Source organism: Phyllopteryx taeniolatus, chromosome 21 (assembly GCF_024500385.1).
Source record: "Phyllopteryx taeniolatus isolate TA_2022b chromosome 21, UOR_Ptae_1.2, whole genome shotgun sequence".
In the NCBI taxonomy this organism is placed as follows: Eukaryota; Metazoa; Chordata; class Actinopteri; order Syngnathiformes; family Syngnathidae; genus Phyllopteryx; species Phyllopteryx taeniolatus.
Genome location: NC_084522.1, coordinates 3,053,751 through 3,080,349, shown reverse-complemented (window position 1 = coordinate 3,080,349; position 26,599 = coordinate 3,053,751). Strand labels below are relative to the sequence as shown.

Sequence of the window (26,599 nt, the reverse complement as noted above, 5' to 3'; positions counted from 1 at the left end):
CATGATTTACAAGGAACCAATCATCAGTAGTTATGTTGTTAACCATTAAAATTTGTCCACCTTTCTTTGAAGTTTTCAATGGCATTTTTGGTTTAACACGGTTCCTATAACACAATACACAATATACAATACACAATATAACACAAGCCGTTTTGCTTAGGTTAAACTTCTTTCTATGTTCTTTTGCTGTGTTTTTTTTTGACCAACTGGACCAATCATAACCTGTTTCACCAATGAGGTGTTCCCATCCAAAGCCTATAGTTGCATACCAGTCATATCTAAATCCCCAATTCTGCCCATTCTCTTGAGCATCATTGGTGAGAGCCGCATATGGAATTAGGATTAAAGCAGCTTGATTTTGGGGGGGACAAAATATTAAACCTTTTTGCCGCGTTTGGAGGCCATGCCCACAATTTTGATCATCAGCTATACTCCTTTTGACACGAGTTAATGATTCAAATTTTTTTATTATTGGGTTTGTCATATTGGTCCAGTTGGTAGGTGATTTTCTATCTAAAAAATTGGTTTTATCATTTAGGGTGGGACGTCCCATGTACCACATAAACAAAACCAACACCATAGTAGCCAAAGTTGCTACGTAACAACCTATCAAATCTCATAACCAACGTGGGTGTGCCTTTCTGCTGAGTTCTCACTAAAAGGGTTGGTGTCTTTTTTCTTCACTGACCAGCAAGCGTTTTCAGAATCTACACATCTGCTCCCGCTCCGTTATCAGACTTTTGCTCACCTTCCCTATTTGAGTACTCAGCTGAAATGACTCTTATAGTGTGTTAAATGAACCCACGTGTTTCTTTCTGCTATTTTTTAGGGCTGTAAAGTGTCAATCTATCTCTGCCACCATCCCTCCGGTTGAACCATGTGACACAGCATGGCTCAATATAGCAGCCCATTTGAATAGGGTTTTTTTTTTTTTTTTTTTTTTTTCCTGTGCTAATGTAAATTTCATTTTGTAGTTTTGCACTTTGTTTTTCACAATAATTACGGTCTTGTTGTGGAATACTCATATTGGCTATCAGTATAGATTGTACCATCTTTATTTTTCATTAGTTTGCATGCCTCGGTTAATGCTACTAATTCAGCAGCTTGTTCAGCCAATTCCTGTCAATCATGCTGCGTGCCTTCATCAAGTAAGGGTATTAGTGTGGCTGGATTTAAGGTTGTGCATCGCTCAACAGTCAAGATGGCAATGCAAGATAAATGTCTTGCAGGTGATCAAAACGCCATATTGGTTTGCAATAGGAGAGCAGACACTGTATGTGGGACCTTAAGGGTGAACTGCTCTCTAGTTGAAAAATAAGCTATTGGTTTTAGCTCATTACCGTATTGTTGTGTAAGTATGGAGGTCATGCAATAGCTTTTACAATCTACCATTTGAATTAATGTTTTATCATTAAATTTGGAAGGCCTAGCGCAGCACTGGACACCAAATGTTGTTTAATGTCACAGAAGGCCTTTTCTGCCTCTGTACTCCATTAAACAGGTGATGTCATTTTAAGATTGTTTTTGTACATTAATTTTGACAATGGTGCAACAATTTCTGCATAGTTTGGAATCCATGCTCTACAATAATTTGTCAGACCTAAAAATGATTATTATATGTTTCTTCGTCTGTGGTTTAGGATTTTTTAAGACTATAGCTTTCCTGTCTTCTAATATAGTCCTTCCTCCTATACTTAAATTATGGCCTAGATATTTAACTTGTCTTTTACATCATTGCAATTTATTTTTTGTTAACTTTATGTCCCTCTTCTGTTAGATGATGCAGTAAAGTCAATGAATCTTTGCATGTCTCTCCATCTGTAGATGTCAGAAGACATGCGTGTTGTTATAACTTGTGAATAATTAGTTAGACTTTCACAGTAACCTTGTGGTAATCTAGTAAATGTATATATATTTTTTTTTCTCAAATGTGAATGCAAACCAAAATTGACTGTTATTTTCTATTGGTCCTGAAAAGAATGCATTATTATTTGGTTATTTCAGGTTTTTCAGTGTCCAAACTCAGAATGTCCTGTAAATTGAAATCCACCTCCTCATTCTCTGTAATGTTTACACAAGTGGATTTGTTGAGTTGGGAAGCAGGCTGGCCTAGTCATGTGGTAGTTTGTCCATATTCTCTTTTATTTTAATTTTGTTATTTTTTTAGGGCAGTCACGTGCAATGTGGCCTTTGTTTCCACAGCACCAACAGATGGTATTATCATAATAATTTCGATTTCTACCATATCTTACTCTCCCACGGTCTCTGCCGCGTCCTCTAAAATTATCTCTCTCTCTCTGCCTTGATAGTATATTTCTGCTTCTTCGTCGAGGAAGACATCTATCTTCTCTTTTTGTTTTTTGTCGAACACTCTTTCTGCGTGGAGGGCATGATTAACATATTCCTCCAGAGGGCCAGTTGCTAGGTTTATCCAATGTTTATCTACCCATCTGTTAATGTGTTCTTTCGAATTCGCATGTAAAGCATTTTTTAACTGTTGTTGATAAGGTGTGATGCCGGCTACGGCCTTTTTCACATCCTCATTAGTCCAGGTCCTATAGACGAACATTTTTTCTTTCTGGTCCTCTTGTATATTTGGATTTGGAAATAAATCCATGTCTCCCTCGTCTGAGGTTATATTTGTTATTTTGGGAGTGGGAGAAAATGTTTCTCCCATAGTTTTAGACCAATTCATTTGTACCCCTCCCGATCGTAAAATTCGTTGTGTTTGTGTCTCTTGAGTTGGAGGATTTTCATGAGGTGGCAAAACCGGGTACAAGGGTGCTGATGCTTTTGTTTCCTTATTTTTTTTTTTTACAACTTTCTTCAATTATCTTTTTCTCGCTAATTCTTATTATTGATCCTGTCTCGTCATCTTCCTGTCTTTGAAACAACATATTTTTATGTCTACCTTCCTGCTCTTTTTGTTCATTTGTTAACTGTTTCTTATTTTCCCCTCCTTTTTCTCTTTTAGACGCCATGTTTAACCAGAAGAGTAAGTCGTCAAATCCATCTTTTTGTATTTGTGATATATCATTTTTGTGTCGACACTTTATTTCGTTTTGAAGTTGAACTATTTTTTGCGAATTTAGCTGGCCAGCGAAACCGTATTTGGTTATCCACGTGTTTAAATGTTCTATTTTGGAAGGGTTTTGAAGTTGAACATATTTCCAATCTTTACACGTCAGGTCTATTTTTTGATCCGGTTTACTGTTATTTATTCCCATTTTTGTGAATTTTGGAAGTCAGTTTATTTGCACCTAGAGTGACCTAAATACTGACTTTATTCAAAAATGACAGGGTGACAATAAACGTCTGAGTTCTGGTAATTCTCAAGCTTCTACCCCAATTGGGGCGGAGAATTCTTGCCTTTGCTTCCAAACCCAGTTGTCACTTACAATCCAGTCTTATACATTCATACTTTTACACATACACACGATATTAATAACGTTTTTATAAACACACGAAAACACGGAAACACAGAAACACAGAAATACGGAATTTAAGTACGTACAGGACCCCGCCGTCCTCACGGAATTTGTGGGACTCCGCCGTCCATCTTGACCACTTGCCAGTGACTAGTATTACACAAGGTTTATTCTGCCGCAGACTTCTTCGTCGCGCAATTCACTCACTCTTTAATCCTTTTTTCCTAAAAATTTTGTAAAAAATTTAACTCACCACTCGTCTTCAATCCTGTGGATTGTCGTCAACCTTCAGATCCCAGTTGAGGAGTATGAAGACCAGTCCCGGAAAGGGTCTTACTTGCCTTGGCCACGGTCTCTTAACTGGAAGTCGGCTCCACAACTGGAATCCTCGGGTGTGTTGACATCCGGCTCGAAGGACCAATTTAATGTTGGATTTATCTTACCCAACATTATAATAGACACAAAAGGAATGAAGACGCTGGTTTCTTTTTCTCATGAGGAGGGCGTATGGGAGATTGTTCAGATCACAGCCTCTCAACACGCTCTAAACAATCCCCCCCCTCGCTCCTGCTTTTATTTGAAATAGGAGGGATTACAAATCATAATGTTCTAAGTAATAAGACACAACACATAATATTGAACCAACACCTGTCACGACCCGACCACATCCGATCACGTCCTTGGTCCAGGCGCCCTTCCATCGGATGATGCTGAGTCTTCTTTTTGAAGGCGAGACATCTAAAATTGTCCATTATACTAATGCAAGCTAAGCAAATAAATGGTAACTTCTACAATTTATCTAACACGCACTCACAAAAAGGAAATGAATTCCTGAAGGGACACATTGTCTTTATACACTGTCAGGAATGGGATTTGACCCCACGCCTCCACAAAGACTGCAACCTGAATGAAGCAGCTTGGACCGCTCGGCCATCCTGACAGTAGTACATTGTGTTGTTTAGAAGGAACAAAGGGTCCGGGTCTTTATTCACCCCAGGCGGTCTGCTCATCCGGTGGGCGACCCGTTCGAGACCATTGGAATGTACTCAAAGTGCAAGAGCACTCCTTCTGCTTGCAAAACACACATTTTCCCCGACCGGTACTGGACGACCTAGGACAGGAACCAAGTGTTTGTTGGTGACATCTTGTCAGAATTTGCGAAGTTCACCAACTTGGCGCGCTGGGCCATCCTCACAAATATTCCTTGTGTTGTTTCGTGTCAGTGTAGGGCAGAAACAATGATAACACCCTAGTTGTACCAATTTTTGTTGGACTGGAAAGCCAAGGAGAGGAAACAGACAGTTTTTGTCAGTCTAATCACACAAGAAGCAGAATGTCAACCTGCATACCCGTAGATATTGCAACCTGAATGGAGTTGCTTGGACGGCTCAGCCACTCCGACAGACTTCGATTGTGTTGTTTTTCATTGCATCATAGTTTTCTGATGTTTATATGCATGCCAGTGCCTCTGACTTACTGACTCAATACTCATCTGAAATGTAGGAATCCAAGTCAAGAGTAGGAGAATGAAGACAAAGTCTGCAGACAGAACATGGGCCACTCGTACTTAATGTCCCCTGCTTCCCCCGGGACATGGACAAAGTTTTGCCGGAGGTGGGAGTTGAAGCTCCTTCTGACTGGGGACTCTGCCAGACATAACCAGCACACCCTCAAAATACGTAATTCTCTTTCATGTCGAACTGACATCTGCCCCCAACATCGAAGCAAACACACCACCCAGGGGGAATCAGATTGCAGCTCCGCCCCTCTTTTGACTCCAGTGTTTAAGAAATGCGGCAGCATGTCCGATGACACGACCACAAAGTCGATAATCGAACTGCGTCCTTTGGTTGTCCTGGTGTCAAGTGCTCATCTGGAAACCCTTATGTGTGAAGATGGTGTTAATTATTGAAAGTCTGTGACGAGCACATTATTCCTATAAGTAAGCACGACTCGCGCTTAGATCGGGGAGGGGTGAGGAGGCTTTCGCCTTTATCACGCCCTTCCGAGTCACATTGTCACTCGCCATGTGAGCACTGAATTCCCCCTCAGCAGAGGCGCACTCACTAAAAGGAAATGAACAACAGAATTGACACATTGTCTTTATACACTGTCAGGAGTGGGATTTGAACCCACGCCTCCATAGAGACTGCAACCTGAACGCAGCGCCTTGGACCGCTCGGCCATCCTGACAGTAGTACATTGCGTTGTTTAGAAGGAACAAAGGGTACGGGTCTTTATTCACCCCAGGCGGTTTGCTCATCCGGTGGGCGACCCGTTCGAGAGCATTGGAATGTAGTCAAAGTGCAAGAACCCCCATACCAAGCATTGGTGGTTCAGTGGTAGAATTCTCGCCTGCCACGCGGGAGGGCCGGGTCCGATTCCCGGCCAATGCAGCTTGTCCATTTTGTGTATATTAAGCTCTATTTGAGGTAAATGAGAACAAACTCCTTCTGCTTGCAAAACACACATTTTCCCCGACCGGTACTGGACGACCGAGGACAGGAACCAAGTGTTTGTTGGTCACATCTTGTCAGAAGTGGGTCATATGCGTAGACTTTCCAAACAAAGTTCACCAACCAGCTCCGCCCCTCTTTGACCCCAGTGTCCAAGAAATGCTGCAGCATGTCCGATGACACGACCACAAAGTCGATCATCGAACTGCGTCCTTTGGTTGTCCTGGTGTCAAGTGCTCATCTGGAAACCCTTATGTGTGAAGATGGTGTTAATTATTGACAGTCTGTGACGAGCACATTATTCCTATAAGTTAGCACGACTCGCGCTTGGATCGGGGAGGGGTGAGGAGGCTTTCGCCTTTATCACGCACTTCCGAGTCACATTGTCACTCGCCATGTGAGCACTGAATTCCCCCTCAGCAGAGGCCCACTCACAAAATGGAAATGAACAACAGAATGCACACATTCTCTTTATACACAAGACACTGTCAGGAGTGGGATTTGAACCCACGCCTCCATAGAGACTGCAACCTGAACGCAGCGCCTTGGACCACTCGGCCATCCTGACAGGAGTACGTTGCATTGTTTACAAGGAAGAAAGGGTACGGGTCTTTATTCACCCCAGGCGGTTTGCTCATCCGGTGGGCGACCCGTTCGAGAGCATTGGAATGTCGTCAAAGTGCAAGAGCCCCCATACCAAGCATTGGTGGTTCAGTGGTAGAATTCTCGCCTCCCATGCGGGAGACCCGGATCCGATTCCCCGACCGGTACTGGACGACCGAGGACAGGAACCAAGTGTTTGTTGGTCACATCTTGTCAGACGTGGGTCATATGCGTCGACTTTGCGAACGTAATTCACCAACTTGGCGCGCATGGCAATGAATGTAGATTACGCGAGGGACCTCTTCTGAATTTTTCTTAAACCCCAGTGTGAACACTGGACATTACTGCAGTGCTGTCATAACACTGCCCAATACAGGCAGTGTAATCAATGTTACATTTACTGAGAGTCTTTGATAATAGAAAAAAGGTGTGTCTAAACCATCATCTGGCGTGAAATGGAGAAATCCTTCCACGACATCATTTTTCACATTGTGCATGATGTTTGCCTGTGTACCGTACCCAATCCCCTACTACCCAGCACAACCTGACACTAGTACATGTCAGGTTGTGCTGAGTAGTAGGGAATTGGGTACGGTACACAGGCAAACATTATGTGTTCCATGCTTGGTAAGATGGCTGTCCAAAATGTTTGTAGGTGAGAATTTCCCTCGGTTTCACTGTGCAGATTGATCTCCGTGCTGTTGTGATATCCTCATGTCCATTTTAATCTGACACATTATCACATTGTTTACCTGAAGTAGCCGTTTCCAAATCATTGTTTTCAACAGTAATAGTTTCATTGACATGCACCTATCTGTTTAATTCGCCTCGTTTTGGAGTGTTTATTGCCACGAAGAGAAGCCGGAAGTAAGGCGGAAGTAAGGCAGATATAAGCACGAAACGGCGTTCGCCTTGTAGTCACACGAAATCACATTACAAATCACGAAACAACACTTATTAACATGTTTAAGCACCATAGTTCGACAGCAGGAGTACACCTCCACGTTGATCTGCACACTAAATGCACTTATCTGTTTAATTCGCCTCATTTTGGAGTGTTTATCGCCACGAAGAGAAGCCGGAAGTAAGGCGGATATTAGCACGCAACGACGTTCGGCTCGTAATTACACAAAATCACATTAAAAATCACGAAACGACACTTATTAACGTGTTTAAGCACCATAGTTCGACAGCAGGAGTACACCTACACGTTGATATGCGCACTATATGCACCTAGCTGTTTAATTCACCTCGTTTTGGAGTGTTTTAGCACTACGAAGGCAACCCGGAAGTAGGCGCCGGGCACATGATCAAATGGAGTTTTGACAGCAGCCGCAGCCAGGTGGGGTTCAACTGAGGCACTTAGGAATGTGCCAGACGTCTGGAAATTGACACACACCAGCTGCTGGCACTGTTGATGCAGAATCTGAAGTTTCAGCCCCCTCGCTCGAAGCCTTGGGGAGATAGCAGCCAAAATGCAGTGCAGAGGGGCTCGCGTCGAGCCGCAGCTGAGGCACTTAGGATTGTGGCAGACGTCTGAAAATTCACACACACCAGCTGCAGGCACTGCTGATTCAGTATCTAAAATCCCAGCACCCTCGCTAGAAGCCTTGGGGAGATACTGGCCAAAATGCAGTGGAGTAGGCCTCGCGCTTAGCCGCAGCCTTTAGGGGGCAGCCAAGGCACTTAACAATGTGCCAGACGTCTGAAAATGGGCATGCGGGCTCAAAGTGAGCCCCCAAAGTCTCAAGTCCGTAGACACCTCAGAACGGAAGTTAGCTTCCCGGTGGTCTGAGCGTGGACCAAGACTGACACGCAGAGGACGTCCCCCTGTGTGACAGGTCCCAAAACTGTAGCCTGGACAAAGGGGGTTGGAGGCCAGGCGCCATACGCTTTTAGTCTGTCGAGCGGGAGAAGTATTAAAGTGCTTTCCCACAAAAAGTCCCAAGGGTCTGAAATTTTAATATGTTGCTGGGGCCCCCCGGAGCACGCTCCACGCCAGCGGCGGCCTGACGGGAGCCACGCCCGCCACCGGGCGGCGCTCTGATGCAGGGGCAATTGGTTGATTCCTCTTTTTGACGACCCCAAAATGCAGCGGAGTGCCCCGGACTTCCCAGCCTGTAATGGAAGTGTACAAGATTTTGATTCCTCTAGTGGTGCCCCGAAAAGTGGAGGAGTGTCCCGGGAACTTGTCCCTGCAAAGCCCCTGGTATCTTCACGGGACAGACCCCCAAAAGTAACAAAAGTCCCAAAAAGTAACAAAGTACCCCTTACGGAGCTCCGGAGGTCACACAGAGCATCTTGCACTAAGTCCCAGCAAAGTCCCAGCATGGATCCCAAAATGTGAAAAAGTACCCCTTACGGAGCTCCGGAGTTCACCCAGAGCATGTCCCAGCAAAGTCCCAGCATGGATCCCAAAATGCCCCAGAATGGATCCCAAAATAGTCCCTTGAAGTGCCCCCGTTTAACCCCCGGAAGTGCCCCTTAAAGCCCCGGAAGTGCCCCCAAAAAGTACCCGGAGGGTGCCCCAAAGCACATCAGAGTGCCCCTGATTAAGCCCTCTGAAGCCCCCACGGCAGCGTGGAAAAGTATCCGGAAAAGCGGGTGGCTGTTAAAAGCAGAGGTCTCTAGTGTCTCTAGTGGCCGGTACTGCACGAAACCATCCCGCCGCGGTTCCCCGAAATGTCTTGTGCCCCAAAATGAGGGTTCCCCAGGGTGTCCCCAGGTGTTCCCAATTCAAATGTGTTCACTTGGGGCACCATGCCCCAAATTGGAGTCAAAAAGTAATACGAAAAACTCACAAAGTACGTCAAAATGTTGCCCCAAAATGTTCCGGTCCTTCGCGTGCACCGTGTGATCAAAAATCTTCTTCACCTCCATGGAAAAAGAAGAATATGACGCACAGACGGCTGACCGTTTCTCCCATTCCGCCGTGGCCCACGAGAGCGCTGACAGCCGATGAGGTAGGCAATTTTAGCGTTGTCGGTAGAATACGACTGTGGTTGCTGTTCAAACACAAGTGAACACTGGAACAAAAAGGCGCGACAAGACCCTAGATTTCGTCGTAAGGGGCTGGTGCGGGTATGTATGGTTCACGCATTACATGGGTGAGGGGGGAGCTGTGGATGCTGCAGCAGGCAGCTCTGCGCAAGGTTGGAGTGAGGCAAATTGATTTTGGAGGGATGTGAGAGCTTGTGAGAAGTCACGTAACTTTTGAGTCAGCAGGGTGAGGTCTTGGTCGTGTTGCTCCAAAAGCATGCTCTGTCCGGTAACTGTTTGGCGAAAGGGAGCCGTGTCACCTGGGTCCATGACGGGCCAGACTATGCTGTCAGGATTCAGGTTGCAAGTTGGACCTAGATGCAGAGAGGACAGGGAGGTGAGTTTGTGAATAACAGTTTATTGCAGCTTGGAAGCGAACAAAGGAACTGCGAGAACTAAATCCGGGATTGGCAGGGTTCCAACAAGGACCGTTCTGGCAGGGTAGGAGTCCGTGTTGTCGGTGGGCCGCAAGAGGTGAGCACTGGTTTGCAGGGAGCAAGGGCAGATGGCAGACTAGGTGTTAGAATAAATGTACATTTGTTATCCCATATTTACTCTTATAGTATTTTCAAAGCATGCATTTAGCAGTATAATGTTGATTGTATCATAAAAGTTGACGTTGACTGTGAAGAGGACTGTGCCCTCATCAAAAGATAGCGGCTGGAACATTTTGCGATCGAAGGTCAAAGGTTGCAGCAATCAACGCTGATGAAGAACACATCTGCAATGAGTCATATATGTGATTGTTTTACGTCGCTGCTGTGTGTGCCCTTATCTCAAGATAGCAGCAACGTCTGTGTAACTAGGAACCGCCCTTAGGGAAAAAAAAGAGAGGGATCGACAGAGTGTGTTCAGAGCGGTAGGGGATTGTGACTGTGAACAACTCTAATCGTTCTCCTCGCGAGTATATAAACCATCTCTTGTCTTCCTTCCTTGTTTATTGTTTATTAAATGTTCCAGGTTGTTTGAACCTGAGATTAACCTGGTCCTTCGAGCCGGATGCCAAAATACCTAAGGATTCCAGCGGGTGTGGTGGACTCCAGAAAGACCGTGGCCACGGCAGGCTCCCTAGAGAGAGCCTAGAGATCCTTTTCCAGGACTGGACCTCGACCCACCAGCTGGGATCTGATGGTTGACGGCATTCCGATGGAGGGAAGACAACAGTGGTGAGTTAAACTTCCTTAAAGGGGGAAGTGAATGACTGGATGTCATTGTGTGTTAATGATTGGAGGTCATTGCCTGCTGGAAAACCCTGTGAATACTAGTAAATGGCAGGTAAATGAGGGACGGCGGAGTCAGATAAATTCCGTAGAAAAAGGACGGCGGAGTCCTGTGTACACTTAAATTCCCTGAAAATCGCAGTAATAAAGCGCTTGTGTGATTGAGAAGTGAATGAATGGAGATAAAATACCACTAGGTATTTATCTCATATAAAACAGTGGTATTGTAAACAGCAGACTGTTGTGGATACAAAGGCTAGAATTCTCCACCTGAAAAGGTTGAAGTGAGAATTACCACAACAGAAAATTTGAGTTGCTGTCCTACTGATAAGAAACCAGTTTTTAGAACATCCTAGGTGTTGACAAACTGGACCAAATTCTCTAAAATGGGGAAAGGAAGTAGTAAAATAAAACCCAGGGATACACTTCAGTGTAAAGATTGGAAGTTCATTAAAAAAAAAGGACCACCCGAGGGACATGGTCGAACGCCTTCTCCAAGTCCACAAAACAGATGTCTACTGGTTGGGCGAACTCCCATGCACCCTCGAGGACCCTGCCAAGGGTGTAGAGCTGGTCCACTGTTCCACGGCCAGGATGAAAACCACACACCTCCTCCTGAATCTGCCATTCAACTTCCCGACGGACCCTCCTCTCCAGCACCCCTGAACAGACCAGGGAGGCTGAGGAGTGTGATCCCCCTGTAGTTGGAACACACCCTCCGGTCCCCCTTCTTAAAAAGCGGGACCACCACCCCAGTCTGCCAATCCAGAGGCACTGTCCCCGATGTCCACGTGATCTTGCAGAGGCGTGTCAACCAGGACAGCTCTACAACATCCAGAGCCTTGAGGAACTCCGGGCGAATCTCATCCATCCCCGGGGCCCTGCCACCGAGGAGCTTTTTAACCACCTCGGTTACCTCAACCCCAGAGATAGGAGAGCCCGCCTCAGAGAACCCAGACTCTGCTCCCTCATGGGAAGGCGTGTCGGTGGAATTGAGGAGGTCTTCGAAGTATTCTCCCCACCGGCTCACAACGTCCAGAGTCGAGGTCAGCAGCGCCCCATCCCCACTATACACAGTGTTGATGGTGCACTGCTTTCCCCTCCTGAGACGTTGGATGGTGGACAAGAATTTCCTCGACGCCGTCCGGAAGTCTTTCTCCATGGCCTCACCGAACTCCTCCCATGCCTGAGTTTTTGCTTCAGCGACCACCAAAGCTGCATTCCGCTTGGCCAGCCGGTACCCATCAGCTGCCTCAGGAGTCCCACAGGCCAAAAAGGCCCGATAGGACTCCTTCTTCAGCTTGACGGCATCCCTCACCATTGGTGTCCACCAGCGGGTTCGGGGATTGCCGCCACGACAGGCACCGACCACCTTACGGCTACAACTCCGGTCGGCCGCCTCAGCAATGGAGGCGCGGAACATGGTCCACTCAGACTCGATGTCCCCCGCCTCCCCCAGAACAAGAGCAAAGTTCTGTCAGGGGTGGGAGTTGAAACTCATTCTGACAGGGGATTCCGCCAGACGTTCCCAGCAGACCCTCACAATACGTTTGGGCCTGCCACGTTGGACCGGCATCTTCCCCCACCATCGGAGCCAACTCACCACCAGGTGGTGATCAGTTGACAGCTCCGCCCCTCTCTTTACCCGAGTGCCGCAAGTCCGATGACATGACCACAAAGTCGATCATCGAACTGCGACTTAGGGTGTCCTGGTGCCAAGTGCACCTGTGGACACCCTTATGCTTGAACATGGTGTTCGTTATGGACAATCCGTGACGAGCACAGAAGTCCAATAACAGAACACCGCTCGGGTTCTGATCGGGGGGGCCGTTCCTCCCAATCACGCCATTCCAGGTCTCACTGTCATTGCCCACGTGAGCATTGAAGTCCCCCAGCAGAACGATGGTGTCCCCAGCGGGAGCGCTTTCCAGCACCCCCTCCAAGGACTCCAAAAAGAGTGGGTACTCTGAACTGGTGTTTGGTGCATAGGCACAAACAACAGTCAGGACCCGTCCCCCCACCCGAAGGCCGTGGGAGGCTACCCTCTCGTCCACCAGGGTGAACCCCAAAGTATAGGCGCCGAGCCGGGAAGCAATAAGTATACCCACAGCTGCTCGGCGCCTCTCACCGTGGGCAACTCCAGAGTGGAAGAGAGCCCAACCCCTCTCGATAGGACTGGTAGCAGAGCCTAAGCTGTGCGTGGAGGCGAGTCCGACTATATCTAGTTGGAATTTCTCGACCTCACACACCAGCTCGGGCTCCTTCCCTGCCAGAGAGGTGACATTCCATGTCCCTAGAGTCAGCTTCTGTAGTCGGGGATCGGATCGCCAAGGTCCCCGCCTTCGGCTACCGCCCAGCTCGCATTGCACCTGACCCCTATGGCCCCTCCCACAGGTGGTGAGCCCATGGGAAGGAGGACCCACGTTACCCTTTCGGGCTGTGCCCGGCCGGGCCCCATGGGTGCAGGCCCGCCACCAGCCGCTCGCCTTCGAGCCCCACCTCCAGGCCTGGCTCCAGAGGGGGACCCCGGTGACCCGCGTCCGAGCAAGGGAAAACATAATCCAATCATTTTTCTCATCATAGGGGTCTTTGGAGCCGTGCTTTGTCTGGTCCCTCACCTTGTACCTGTTTTCCATGGGTGACCCTGCCAGGGGCGTGAAGCCCCAGACAACTTAGCTCCTAGGATCATTGGGACACACAAACCCCTCCACCACGATAAGGTGACGGCTCAAGGAGGGGACAAGTAAAACAGTCCAAACAAAACGGCAAAGACCTTGACTTTCTTGTGGCCGAAAATATCTATTGTCCCAAATGCCTTGTCGGAGCCAATGACAAAATAGTAAGAGATTAACTATATTGACAAGGAAGTGGCAGTGGTGGGATTTGAACCCACACCTCCTCAGAGACTGGAGCCTAAATCCAGCGCCTTGGACCACTCGGCCACACTACCTGAAAGCACCATCTTTGTAAGTGGAATATTTTGGCAAATGTAATTCCGACCGAACGGTAATTATGGTGTATTATGGGATCCCCGGCATTCCCTATCATAGCCAACCTTGACATGAAAAATGTGGAAAGGAGAGCTCTGAAATCATTTAAGCCACTGGATGAGAGAATAATCTTCTCATGCCAAGATCAAACGAAAGGATTTTAGCCCAGATTTTGGCCCGATTAGCTATCGCAGCAGATTTCCCAGATAGGGCCCGACATATCATGTCGGGAACGACAAAACCTCTTGTAGTGTCACAAGCCACGACCAACGATTTGGTCGTGGCTTGTGATAGATGTTTCGGGGCAAGGTTTAAATTATTTTACCATTGTGTAGATGGGAAGAGAAATGGACTTGGGGTTATTTTAAAACAAGAGTTGGCTAAGAATGTATTGGAGGTGAAAAGAGTATCAGATCGAGTGATGAGGCTGAAACTTGAAATTGAGGGTATTATGTATAATGTGATTAGTGGCTATGCCCCACAGGTGGGATGTGACCGAGAGGTGAAAGAGAAATTCTGGAAGGAGCTAGACGAAGTAGTTCTGAGCATCCCAGACAGAGAGAGAGTCATGATTGGTCCAGATTGTAATGGACATGTTGGTGAAGGAAATGAGGTTGATGAAGGAGTGATGGGTAAGTACGGCATCCAGGAAAGGAACTTGGAGGGACAGATGGTGGTAGACTTTGCAAAAAGGATGCAAACGGCTGTAGTGAACACTTTTTTCCAGAAGAGGCAGGAACATAGGGTGACCTACAAGGTCAAGGAAAGGAATACATTGAGATGTGACAGAGGGCAAAGGTAGAGGTGGCAAAGGCCAAACTAGAGGCATATGATGACATGTGTAGCAGGTTGGACACTAAAGAAGAAGAAAAGGATCTACACAGGTTGGCCAGACAGAGGGATAGAGATGGTAAGGATGTGCGGGAGGTTCGGGTGATTAAGGATAGAAATGGAAATATTTTGACAGGTGCCAGCAGTGTCCTAGCTTGATGGAAAGAATACTTCGAGGAGTTGATGAATGAGGAAAATGAGAGAGAAGGGAGAGTAGAAGAGGCAAGTGTGGTGGACCAGGAAGTGGCAATGATTAGTAAGGGGGAAGTTAGAAAGGCATTAAAGAGAATGCAAAATGGAAAGCCAGTCGTTCCTGTTGACATTCCTGTGGAGGTATGGAGGCATCTAGGAGAGGTGGCTGTGGAGTTTTTGACCGGCGTGTTCAATAGAATTCTAGCGCGTGAGAAGATGCCTGAGGAATTTAGGAAAAGTGTACTGGTGCCCATTTTTAAGAATAAAGGTGATGTGCAGAGCTGTGGGAACTATAGAGGAATAAAGTTGATGAGCCACACAATGAAGTTATGGGAAAGAGTAGTGGAGGCTAGACTCAGGACAGAAGTGAGTATTTGCGAGCAACAGTATGGTTTCATGCCTAGAAAGAGTACCACAGATCCATTATTTGCCTTGAGGATGTTGATGGAAAAGTACAGAGAAGGTCAGAAGGAGCTACATTGTGTGTAGATCTAGAGAAAGCCGATGACAAGAGTACCCAGAGAGGAACTGTGGTACTGCATGCGGAAGTCTGGAGTGGCAGAGAAGTATGTTAGAATAATACAGGACATGTACAAGGGCAGCAGAACAGCGGTGAGGTGTGCTGTAGGTGTGACAGAAGAGTCTCTGCTAGGATGAAGGGCAAAGTTTATAAAACAGTGGTGAGGCCAACCATGATGTATGGATTAGAGACAGTGGCACTGAAGAGACAACAGGAAGCAGAGCTGGAGGTTTGCTCTCGGAGTGACCAGGTTGAATAAAATTAAAAATGAGCTCATCAGAGGTACAGCCAATGTTCAATGTTTTGGAGACAAAGTTAGAGAGAGCAGAGTTCGATGGTTTGGACACGTCCAGAGGAGAAATAGTGACTATATTATATGTTGGTATAAGGATGATGAGGATGGAGCTGCCAGGCAAGAGCGCGAGAGGAAGACCAAAGAGACTGTCAGGTTCAAGACACCTAAAACCTAAAAATCAAAACAGACACAGAGGTAGTTCAGTTTTCAGACTTGCCTGGAGAAAACGGCCAAGAGTGTACTTAGTTACAGTCTCCAACCATTTTTCTGAGTTCACTCTGCCGGGTTCTCTCTTTTTATTACTTTAGGGCAGTTCCCTTGTTACATATGAGTTACAACATCAAAAAGGTGGGGGCATACATGCTTGTTGATCAGCACATAACACTCTTTGTTGTGGTTGAGACAGTAGAAGAATTATATACTTCTTATCAAGACACAGGAAGACTCCAGCTCAAATTTGTCCTTGCACCTGCAAGCACATGACTCATCCTGTGGGAGAAAACTTTGCACTCAGTGATAAAACATTTCTCTAACTAGAAGTAAGCAGAAAAGCACAACACATGATAACTTATGTTAAATATATTTTAGAAGTTGTCATTTATTTGCTTAGCTTGCATTAGTATTATGGACGATTTTAGATGTCTCGCCTTCAAAAAGATGACTCAGCATCATCCGATGGAAGGGCGCCTGGACCAAGGACGTGATCGGATGTGGTCGGGGACGTGACAGGTGTTGGTCCAATGTTTTGTGTTGTGTCTTATTGTTTAGAACATTATGTCTGGGAAAAACCCTCCTATTTTCAAATAAATGCAGGAGCGACGGGAGAGATTGGTTAGAGCATGTTGAGAGACTGTGATGTGAACAATCTCCCATACGCCCTCCTCATGAGAAAAAGAAACCAGTGTCTTCATTCCTTTTGTGTCTATTTTTTATAATGTTGGGTAAGATAAATCCAACAGTTGGGCAAGCCCCTGTGGATTATTTTAACTGTCCCACATAAACCAGCACTAAAAAAAGTAACTGCAGGGCTTCATTCATGCCGTGACCCAGATTTGAACCGGGGTTGCTGCAGCCACAACGCAGAGTACTAACCACTATACGATCACAGCTTGGGTTGGTGGAACCTGGCACGAAAGTTGTCTGTCTAAAACTGGAAAGGCTGAGGAAAACTTGCAGGATGCTGAGCCAGGACGACAGTGAATTAGGGCATGATAGGCATTAAACTGTCGATCAAGTGAATCATCTCAACATTTTACTGTATTGGTAAGAATATTAATCAACATTTAATACAGATTACCATTTCAACCGCTTTTATGCTCACATCTTGTGTGGTGATGAAATGTGACACTCATGTCACTCTCCACATATTTTTTTATTTTATAAAATAAACATTGAAGCCATAATTTATTAACAATTAGACAGAATCATGATTATGTTTGCAATCTAACATTATGCAGAATAATTTTGATCCCATTATATAATAGACTTCAACAACTGTCCCTCGTAATGTTCTTGACAACATTTTTAAAATGTAGAAATTCAAACAAATTGGGACAAATTGTTTTGGAATTTAAGTTTTATAAGTTGACAGCTTCCAACACCCGATTGGTTTGTATGCGATCCATCCAGGGACTACGAATTTAGATGGCGAGGCCCCCGGTGAACACAACCGAAGAACACATTTTGTTCGTCCTGCCTTGAAACAAAGCCCCGAATACTAACCAATGAGCGGTGACCGTGATTTCATCATTTTTGCTGTTTACACTGTATGCGTAATACAATTGCCTCCCCAGTACGGCAGCCTTACACACGGCATCTCTACCGGTCGGGTTATTGCTGCTTCCTGTTCCATTCTCTTCCTTCTCCCCCAATAAGAGCACCACATCTTCCTCCTCCTCCTTGTTCTCCAAGACAAGCACCACCTCTTCACTGCCACCATGGGGTCACCCAGTCCCTCAATAACCTCTCTGCTCGTGACCTCAACCCCTGATGCTGCTGCTTATCATAACAAAACAAGAATAGTCTTAGCAAGAGTTGTGTTCTGAACACACAAAGACATTCCATGTAAGAATTACACACCGACACACACACACTTTGAGGGTTTACGCTTTCTTATATCAAAGTAAACCTGCTCATTTGTTCACATATCAAATAATATGTAAGTTTCCCTTAATTGCTGAAAGTGTAATTCACAAAGTCAGGTCAGAGAGACAACAAGAATCGATGCTTGCAATACATCCATCCATCCATTTTCTGGACCGCTTACCCTCACAAGGGTCACGGGCATGCTGGAGCCTATCCCAGCTATCTTCGAGCAGGAGGCAGGGTACACCCTGAACTGGTCGCCAGCCAATTGCAGTGCTGACATAAGGACTAGAGTTATTAACAATTTTCTGTACCAAATCATTTGCATAACAAATGCATGCTCTGCTCGGTGCAATATTTTGCCATTTTTCCCACAGTGCCCACCTGTCGTCGTGCTGCTGGTAAGTAAAAACTTGTTTAAAGTTTGCTGAACAACATTTGGACAATTAGTTTGGTTGGATGAGAGCAAACTTGAACTGTTAGATAATGCACACCGCGTTTGGAAGACAAATGGCACTGCACATCACCCTAAAAACACCATACCAACAGTTTGGAGGTGGGAACTTGATGGTGTGGGGATGCATTTCTGAAAATGGGACTGGTAAACGTCACATTATTGAAGGAAGGATCAATGGGTAAATGTGCCGAGACGTTCTCGACAAAAATCTGCTGCCATCTAGGAGGATGATGAAAAAGAAACATGGGTGGTCATTTCAACAGGATGATCCAAAACATACTGCCAAGAAACTCTCAATCGTTTTCAAAGAAAAACAACAGCTGTTCGGATGGCCCAGCCAATCACCTGACTTGAATCCAATCAAAGATGTATGGAAAAAAACTGAAACTCAAGGTCCATCAAAGAAGCCCACGGAACACTTTGAGATTTGAGGACTGCTTGTGTAGAGGAATGGACCAAAATGACACCAGAGCAATGCATCCGACTAGTTTCTTCATACATGAGACGTCTTGAAGCTGTCATTGCAAACAGAGGCATTTGTACAAAGTAATAAATAAATACCAGTTGGTGTTTTCAATACTTTTTTCCCTCTGGCATTTCACATTATTACACTCAACTAAATTTCTGATCTTATTTGTTCTACTTTATTTGTATGTATGGATTACTTGGGTTGTTCCCAACATCTGGTGAAATTTTCACGTTAATAGCACCTTTGGAAATATATTTAATGAGAAAAATGGTGACGTGTTTTGGCAAATCTTTTACTGACAGAATAAGTCAGGAAGCAATCTTGTCTTTGTGGGTTTTTATTGCAAAAAAAAGAAAGAAAAGTATTTGGAAAGAGAGGTGGTGAGCCCATGGGAAGGCTGTGCCCGGCCGGGCCCCATGGGTGTAGGCTCAGCCACTCTGCGCTCGCCTCCCAGCCCCACCTCCAGGCCTGGCTCCAGAGGAGGGCCCCGGTGACCCGCGTCCGGGCAAGGGAAACCTCGATCCATTTGTTTCTTTCTTCATTGGGTATTTTTTAGCCGCGCTTTGTCTGGTCCCTCACCTAGGACCTGTTTGCCATGGGTGACGCTACCAGGGGCGTGAAGACCCAGACAACTTAGCTCCTAGGATTATTGGGACACACAAACCCCTCCACCACGATAAGGTGACGGCTTCCAGGAGGAGGCCTATTTTTCCACACAAAATTAAGGACCCTTTTATCAAGCTCTCTCAGGATCTGTTTATCGACATGTAGAGCCTTTCCTTTGAGATTCCTTCTGATTTAAGATTCTTCCTCCTAGCGATAGATCTCGTAAGAGCCATTGGTTTAATTTTTAATTTATTTTATTTTTATATATTTTTTTTTAAATAATTGGGTTGACATTTGGGCGGCACGGTGAACGATGGGTTAGAGTGTCAGCGTCACAGTTCTGAGGACCCGGGTTCAATCCCCGGCCCCGCCTGTGTGGAGTTTGCATGTTCTCCCCTTGCCTGCGTGGGTTTTCTTCGGGCACTCCGGTTTCCTCCCACATCCCAAAAACATGCATTAATTGGAGACTCTAAATTGCCCGTAGGTGTGACTGTGAGTGTGAATGGTTGTTTGTTTGTTTGTGTCCTGCGTTTGGCTGGCAACCAGTTCAGGGTGTACCCCGCCTCCTGCCCGATGATAGCTGGGATAGGCTCCAGCACGCCCGCGACCCTTGTGAGGAGAAGCGGCTCAGAAAATGGATGGATGGATGGGTTGACATTTGAACTGCATCTTGTGCTTTGATCCTTTGTTATTGAGATACCAAAGTATCGCACTTCCTTTTTTATTGTGCTATACAGTTCAGATTTTGCACAATCTTTAATAGCCATGAGTTCGCATTTGTTAATATTCAAGCATAAACCAGAAGCCCTTGAGAATTCCCAAATTACATTAAAGGCTGCAGAGATTTGGCTTTCATTTTTCCAAAAAAAGTGGTGAATCATCCGCAAGTTGAGTCAAGATGAATTTTTTACCAAGGAGAGAGATACCTTCAACAGCACTATTTTTAACATGATATGCCATGAGCTGTGCCACTGTCAAAAAAAGATATAGAGATGCAGGAAAACCCTGTCTAATACCTCTAGAAAGCTCAAATCTAGGGGATGTGCCACCTGATAAATTAATGGAGCTATTGCTGTTCTCAAAGAGGGTTTTAATGGTGGAGCAAAAATAATTACTAAAGCCAAATTTATTTAATGACTGCAATATGAACTGATGCTCCACTGTATCATATCATAAAATTTAAGAATAAAATAAAGCCATTATCCTCCAAAATTTAAGAATAATCCAAAATGTCAATAACTACCGTATTTTCACGACCATAAGGCGCACTTAAAAGTCTTAAATTTTCTCCAAAATGGACGGGGCGTCTTATAATGAGGCGCACCTTATGTGTGCACCAAAATCTGTAAATGTTGTTGTGTGACTTTGATGAGCGCTCCGCTTGACTGACTGGGAGCATTTCCTGCCAACACGCTGGTTATATTAAGGAAAGGCGGACGTGACTGAGGACAGCATGCGGACGTTAAAGGGGGAAGGGTGCGCGTGAAAGAGGACGCTAAAGGCACGCCCCCAGTAGGTATATAGCGCCGGTATTTGCATTGTGCAAAATAACATCGGTTTGGCTAAGGACCCCCGAAAATGGCACCTACAAAGAGACACGCTTACGAAGCACAGTTTAAACTGCAAGCTAGTCAAACGGACTCAAACTCTGGACAAAACCCTTCCATATAGCCGGGACAGTGAGAAAGTTAGAGTAAGCACGTCATTAACAGTATTTATGAAAGTAACTTAATTGCAATAAAGTAATTTAATTACAGTAAGTTAGCACCCATTATTTCTGTCCTGTAATGTTGATTTGACCTAAACCTATGTCAGTGGCCAATCCTTGAATGCCCCCTAGAGGTCATTGGTGTTTTAACTTTTGTCTAAAATACAAGAGAATAATTTGAGCTGGGACGGCTCCAGCATGCCCGCAACCCTTGTGAGGATAAGCTGTACAGAAAATGGAAGGATGGATGGATGGATATCAAACTCATCTGTCTTTCATATGAACTTTAAATATAAATCGAAACTAAAACACACAACATGAGAACAGATTTAACAAACTGTGTGTTTGTCTTTTTGTGTCTTGCAGACATCACTGAAGATCTTCGTACTGAGCGGCAGGAGCCAGAGCCCCCTCACATTAAAGGAATTGGAGGACTAAGTGGTCCACCACATCAAAGAGGAAGAGAAATTGAAGCCCACTCCCATTAAAAAAGAGGATGCGGAAGAGCACCCCCATAGCAAACATGAAGTAGAGGAGGTCATCACCAAGTTTCTATCGACTGGTGTCCCTTTGAAGACTAAAGATGAAGGCCAAAGTGAGGAGAGCAGAGGGGCGGAGCCTCCAAGCAGCAGCTAAAGTCAACACATGACAACAGAAGGTGATGGAGAACCCTGTGGAGGATAACAAGCAGACGGACTCTTTGCTCCAAAATCAGATAGTGACTACATGATGTCGCACTCTACTCACAATGATGAAAGTGATGATGATGAACAGTCGGAAGGTGATATGACATTTCACACTGACAACAATGGAAATGCTCTCAGTGTGGGAAAACATTTGCTTATAAGAGCATTTTGAAACGACACATGAGTACACACACTGGAGAAAAACCTTTTGCCTGTTCAGTTTGTGGTCTAAGATTTTCTAGGAAGGAAAGCTGAAAAAGACACACAAGAACCCAAACGAGTGATAAACCTTTTTCCTGCACAGTTTGTGGTAAAATATTCTCTGTGATGGGACACTTAAAAATACACACAAGAACACACACTGGTGAGAAACCTTTTTCCTGCTCAGTGTGTGTGTGTATCAGGCTAAGATACACAAGTGTGCTGATGAGAATAGAAGTGATCAAGATGCTTTTAATGAAAATGTAATTGTAATTGCGCTGGTAAAGTTGACACATCGACACAGACATCAAGGCCTACATTTGGAATAATTCTGCAGAGTTCATCAAATATCAAAACAGACATTTATCCTTGTCAAATGAGAGTTCACGGGTTGCAGTTCCTTTCGACGCCAGCGGGTGTCGCCTTGTTCCAGCATGTGTTCCTATTCAGAGACAGGTGGTCCGGTGGGGGCCTTTGATGCTTGGGAGTTCAGACTTCGAGGGTAGACGTCAATTAGTTTAGGGTCCACGAGGCGTCTCCATGGGGCAGTCTCACAGCAGGGCGGCTTCGAAGAATGCAGTTTATCGAGCCGTGGGGAGTCACTGTGTAACCTCAGTTTGCGGGAAGCATGTCCGCCACACACGTCATCCCACATGAAGTCATTGTTGCAGATTCATTTCCTTATACAGTACATCAGCTCAATTTCGAATTGATTGCACCACAGATGTATAGTATATGTGTGTGTATATATATGTACATATAGATCACAAAGGCGTTTCTGGAGGTGGCATTTTGTGACAGACGTGGAGTTTGTCATAACGTCGGCTGACGCATGACGAGGGTCTCCCGGCCGAACACGTTACGTCGGTTAATATCCCAAAACTGCAGCTGATCTGATTTGATCTTGTAGAATATTTCAATAGTACTACAATCAGAGTTCCTTTGCAAGGGCCAAATGTTTGGAGATCTGTATTCAAGCCAACCATCTTTTCTTTGAAGTTCTACATCAAAGGACTGCCTTCAACCATTTGTACGTTTATTAGGGTTTTCATTCTCCGCCCAGAGAGTAACATGTCTTGGGTTCACAACAGGCGTCCCAGTCTGCAAAGTGGATAGTTTTGCATCTTATTAGATAAGGGAACCGGGTGTGAGCGTAGCTCGAAGGTGAGGCGCCAGCAGGCGGGTGTGATTCCAAATATGGTCATGAGGAACGGCCATTTGCCGGGGGCACCCAGGGAGGAGCTAATTCCACGCCCAGAGAATTAAACCTTGATAAACTGAGATTCAGGGGTTTTCCGGGGGCTTTTTCATTGTTCTGTCAATGTAAGCAGCTGTTATGACACTAAGGCTTGTTCAATAAATCGAATTAGCCCAAACGCCAAGTGTCTCGGAGTCTTCATTCATCCCATGCCGAACGGAAAGCCGCAGGTGACCTCCGACTCGGACCCACAGGCGAAAAAACCCACCTCAATCTCATCCATAAAATTTAAAAAAATGGACTGATTGTTGTCATATTTTCAGAGTAAAGATGTCCGCATGCAGTTTTTGGATATAATGCCGCTTTTATTGGGTTAATGCATGAGGCTTGCAAGGATGTGGCACTCTCCCGCTCTGTTTGTATCACTTTAATGATGACATCTTAATAAATCAGCAATTTTTCAGCACATTAAATTAGTGATGGAAGAATTTTGGAGTACTAACTGTTCTTCAAGTGATGCAATGATACAGTATATGACAGCAATATAAAATATATCCATCCATCCATTTTCTGAGCCGCTTCTCCTCACTCGGGTCGTGGGCGTGCTGGAGCCTATCCCAGCTAACATCGGGCAGGAGGCGGGGTACACCCTGAACTGGTTCCCAGCCAATCGCAGGGCACATACAAACAAACAACCATTCGCACTCACATTCACACCTACGGGCAATTTAGTCTCGAATGCGGTTTTGGGATGTGGGAGGAAACCGGAGTGCCCGGAGAAAACCCACACAATCAGTGTGTCAGGATGGCCGAGCGGTCTAAGGCGCCAGACTCAAGGATCAGCACCTTCTAAATGGGATTTCTGGTCTCCGAATGGAGGCGTGGGTTCAAATCCCACTCCTGACATCATTTTAAATGCTTTCATTTTGACAATTTGAATGCAAATTTACAGAAATGAACTTTTTTTTTTTTTTAAATACTTTACAGTACTGTATTCTTTCGACACAAAATGGCTGGTGTCGCAAATTTTTTTTGTCACTAGTTTCATTGACAATGAGACAGTTAGACAAGAAAGATTTGAAACTTTCATACACGATTTCAAAAGCTGGTATATATTCATAATTATGTTGCAAAACATGCTGGTTTTCAGCATGTCATGATGGCCGAGCGGTCTAAGGTGCCAACCTCAATGTTCAGCACCATCTAAATGGGATTTCTCGTCTCCGAATAGAGGTGTGGGTTCAAATCCCACTCCTGACGTTATTTTAAATGCTTTCATTTTGACAATTTGAATGCAAATGTACAGAAATCCATCCATCCATTTTCCGAGCCGCTTCTCCTCACTTGCGTCGCGGGCATGCTGGAGGCTATCCCAGCTACCTTCGGGCAGGAGGCGAGGTACACCCTGAACTGAACAGTCACATCTACGGGCAATTTAGAGTCTTCAATTAATGCATGTTTTTGGGATGTGGGAGGACACTTGAGTGCCCGGAGAAAACCCACACAGGTACGGGGAGAACATGCAAACTCCACACAGGCGGGGCCGGGGATTGAACGCGGGACCTCAGAACTGTGAAGTAGATGCACTAACCAGTCTCCACCGTGCCGCTAAAATGAACTTGTTTGTGAAATATGGACCATGAGGACCAATACTTCCTTAAAGCAATGCATACATTTTGTCCAATGTTTTAGTGATGTCAATATCAAATAAGTGATTGAAATAAGACTGGAAAGAAACTTTGACTTTTGGTGGTGTACTATAAAGTGTATTTGTAATCCTTCTTAAAATACACTCATTTAAACAGTGACGGTGACTGAATTTGCCTGTATATCAAATCCATTTCCCCCATTAAAAAGATTGGAAATGTCTTGAATCCATTGGAAACCCTCCAAAAACAAAATGCTCTAACTTAAAGCAAGAAATGGACTTGCTTGCTTGTGGACTCTCGGGATTTTTTTGGTCAAAAAAGGACATTTGAAAGCATTGTTCTTTGATTGCTTTGTAATTCCGATTGTCTTTGAATTGAATTTTGATATTGTTGTGAACTTTAAAGGGACATTTGTATGGTCGATTTGAAGTGTCACTACAGATTTCGCAATGTGATTTTGGTTAATTTCATTAACCTACAATTGCGCTTGAACCAGAAAATTAAGCAAACAATAGGTTTATTATCCAAAATTAGACTAAATGACCGGTCAATAAAATAAAACAGAAATAAAATAGGAAAAAGTGATTGAACTTAAAACCTTTTGTCTCACTCCTTAAGTCAACAATAAGGTGTAATATAACAGGAAAGGTTTTGTTAAGGTGGATATGTCAAATGATGTGTGATGTCGGTAAGCCGACCGTGGCTGAACAATGTGGACAACCGGCAACCCCAACATTAGGAAGCAAAATTAAAAGAAATCGCCTTCCTCATCTGTCAGTAAGATACAGAAAACAGATTATTATTACAGTATTAAAATAATAAGTCGCTAGCTCTCAGTCATCTATTTCATAGTCTCCACTCTCAATGTAGACAGCAACACTGCCCACCAAAAGCTAAAGAGCACATGAACTCAACTACCCGTCAGTGAATCGAACCCCAGTCTTCTGCGTGACAGGCTTATATACTGTCCACTGTACTAAAAAGAAGTCTTTCTATCTATTGCACCTCGCATTTGTTCGCCAAATAATTTGCTATACAAAATTGTGAAATACTTTCGTCCTTATGTATTGTAAGCATCTTTGACTCTTGTTGTCTGTGACCTGACTCTGTGATTTACACTATAAGCAATTAAGGGATACTTACATATTATTTGATATGTGAACAAATGAGCAGGTTTACTTTGATAAAATAAAGTGTAAACCCTCCAAGTGGGTGTGTGTTTAATTTATGGCATTTATGGAATAAAATAATATGATCAAGGTGAGCGTGACATGCGTGTCGCATTTCATCACCAGACACAATGTGAGCATAAAAGCGGTTGAAATGGTAATCTGTATTAAATGTTGATTGATATTCTTATCAATACAGTAAAATGTTGAGATGATTCGCTTGATCGACAGTTTAAGGCCTATCATGCCCTTCACATTAATTCACTGTCGTCCTGGCTCAGCGTCCTGCAGGTCTTACTCAGCCTTGCTGCAGCCAACAGTTTTAGACAACTATCATGCCAGGTTCTACCAACGCAAGCCGTGATTGTATAGCGGTTAGTACTCTGTGTTGTGGCCGCAGCAAACCCGGTTCAAATCCGGGTCATGGCAGGAATGAATCCCAGAAATAGTGCTTTCTTTAGTGCTGCTGTTTGAATAGTTTGCGTGGGACAGTGAAAGTCATCCACAGGGGCTTTCAGATGGCCCAATACCATCGTGCGCTAGTGGTGCAATGGATAATGCGTCTAACTACGGCGCAGAAGATTCTAGCTTCAACTCCTGGCTAGCTTGTTCACAGTTTTGCATGTGCTATTAAACCCAATTCAGAACAGTATTTGTTCCGTTCACCTTAAACATCTGCGTTACGCTAACTCACGCAACATAGTCTACACGGTCAGGTCTTTCCATGACAGCATCTAACATAATGGAAACCCCTAAAGTTAATAACTAATGATAAAAGTTCAATATCATATTATTTA

At 44.9% G+C, this 26,599-nt stretch overlaps 5 non-coding genes across 5 annotated transcripts; 2 read left to right on the top strand and 3 right to left on the bottom strand.

Annotated features, from left to right (window-relative positions):
- Window positions 1-5,539: 5,539 nt before the first annotated feature.
- On the bottom strand, window positions 5,540-5,621 carry trnal-cag (transfer RNA leucine (anticodon CAG)). The gene has a single exon. It is a non-coding gene; the product is annotated as a tRNA-Leu (tRNA).
- A 132-nt stretch (window positions 5,622-5,753) lies between these two features.
- trnag-gcc (transfer RNA glycine (anticodon GCC)) lies at window positions 5,754-5,824 on the top strand. Its single transcript has one exon. It is a non-coding gene; the product is annotated as a tRNA-Gly (tRNA).
- Window positions 5,825-6,370: 546 nt separating this feature from the next.
- On the bottom strand, window positions 6,371-6,452 carry trnal-cag (transfer RNA leucine (anticodon CAG)). Its single transcript has one exon. It is a non-coding gene; the product is annotated as a tRNA-Leu (tRNA).
- A 7,162-nt stretch (window positions 6,453-13,614) lies between these two features.
- On the bottom strand, window positions 13,615-13,696 carry trnal-uag (transfer RNA leucine (anticodon UAG)). The gene has a single exon. It is a non-coding gene; the product is annotated as a tRNA-Leu (tRNA).
- A 10,087-nt stretch (window positions 13,697-23,783) lies between these two features.
- Window positions 23,784-23,890, top strand: trnal-caa (transfer RNA leucine (anticodon CAA)). The gene is made up of 2 exons: window positions 23,784-23,821; window positions 23,845-23,890. It is a non-coding gene; the product is annotated as a tRNA-Leu (tRNA).
- Window positions 23,891-26,599: the final 2,709 nt, after the last annotated feature.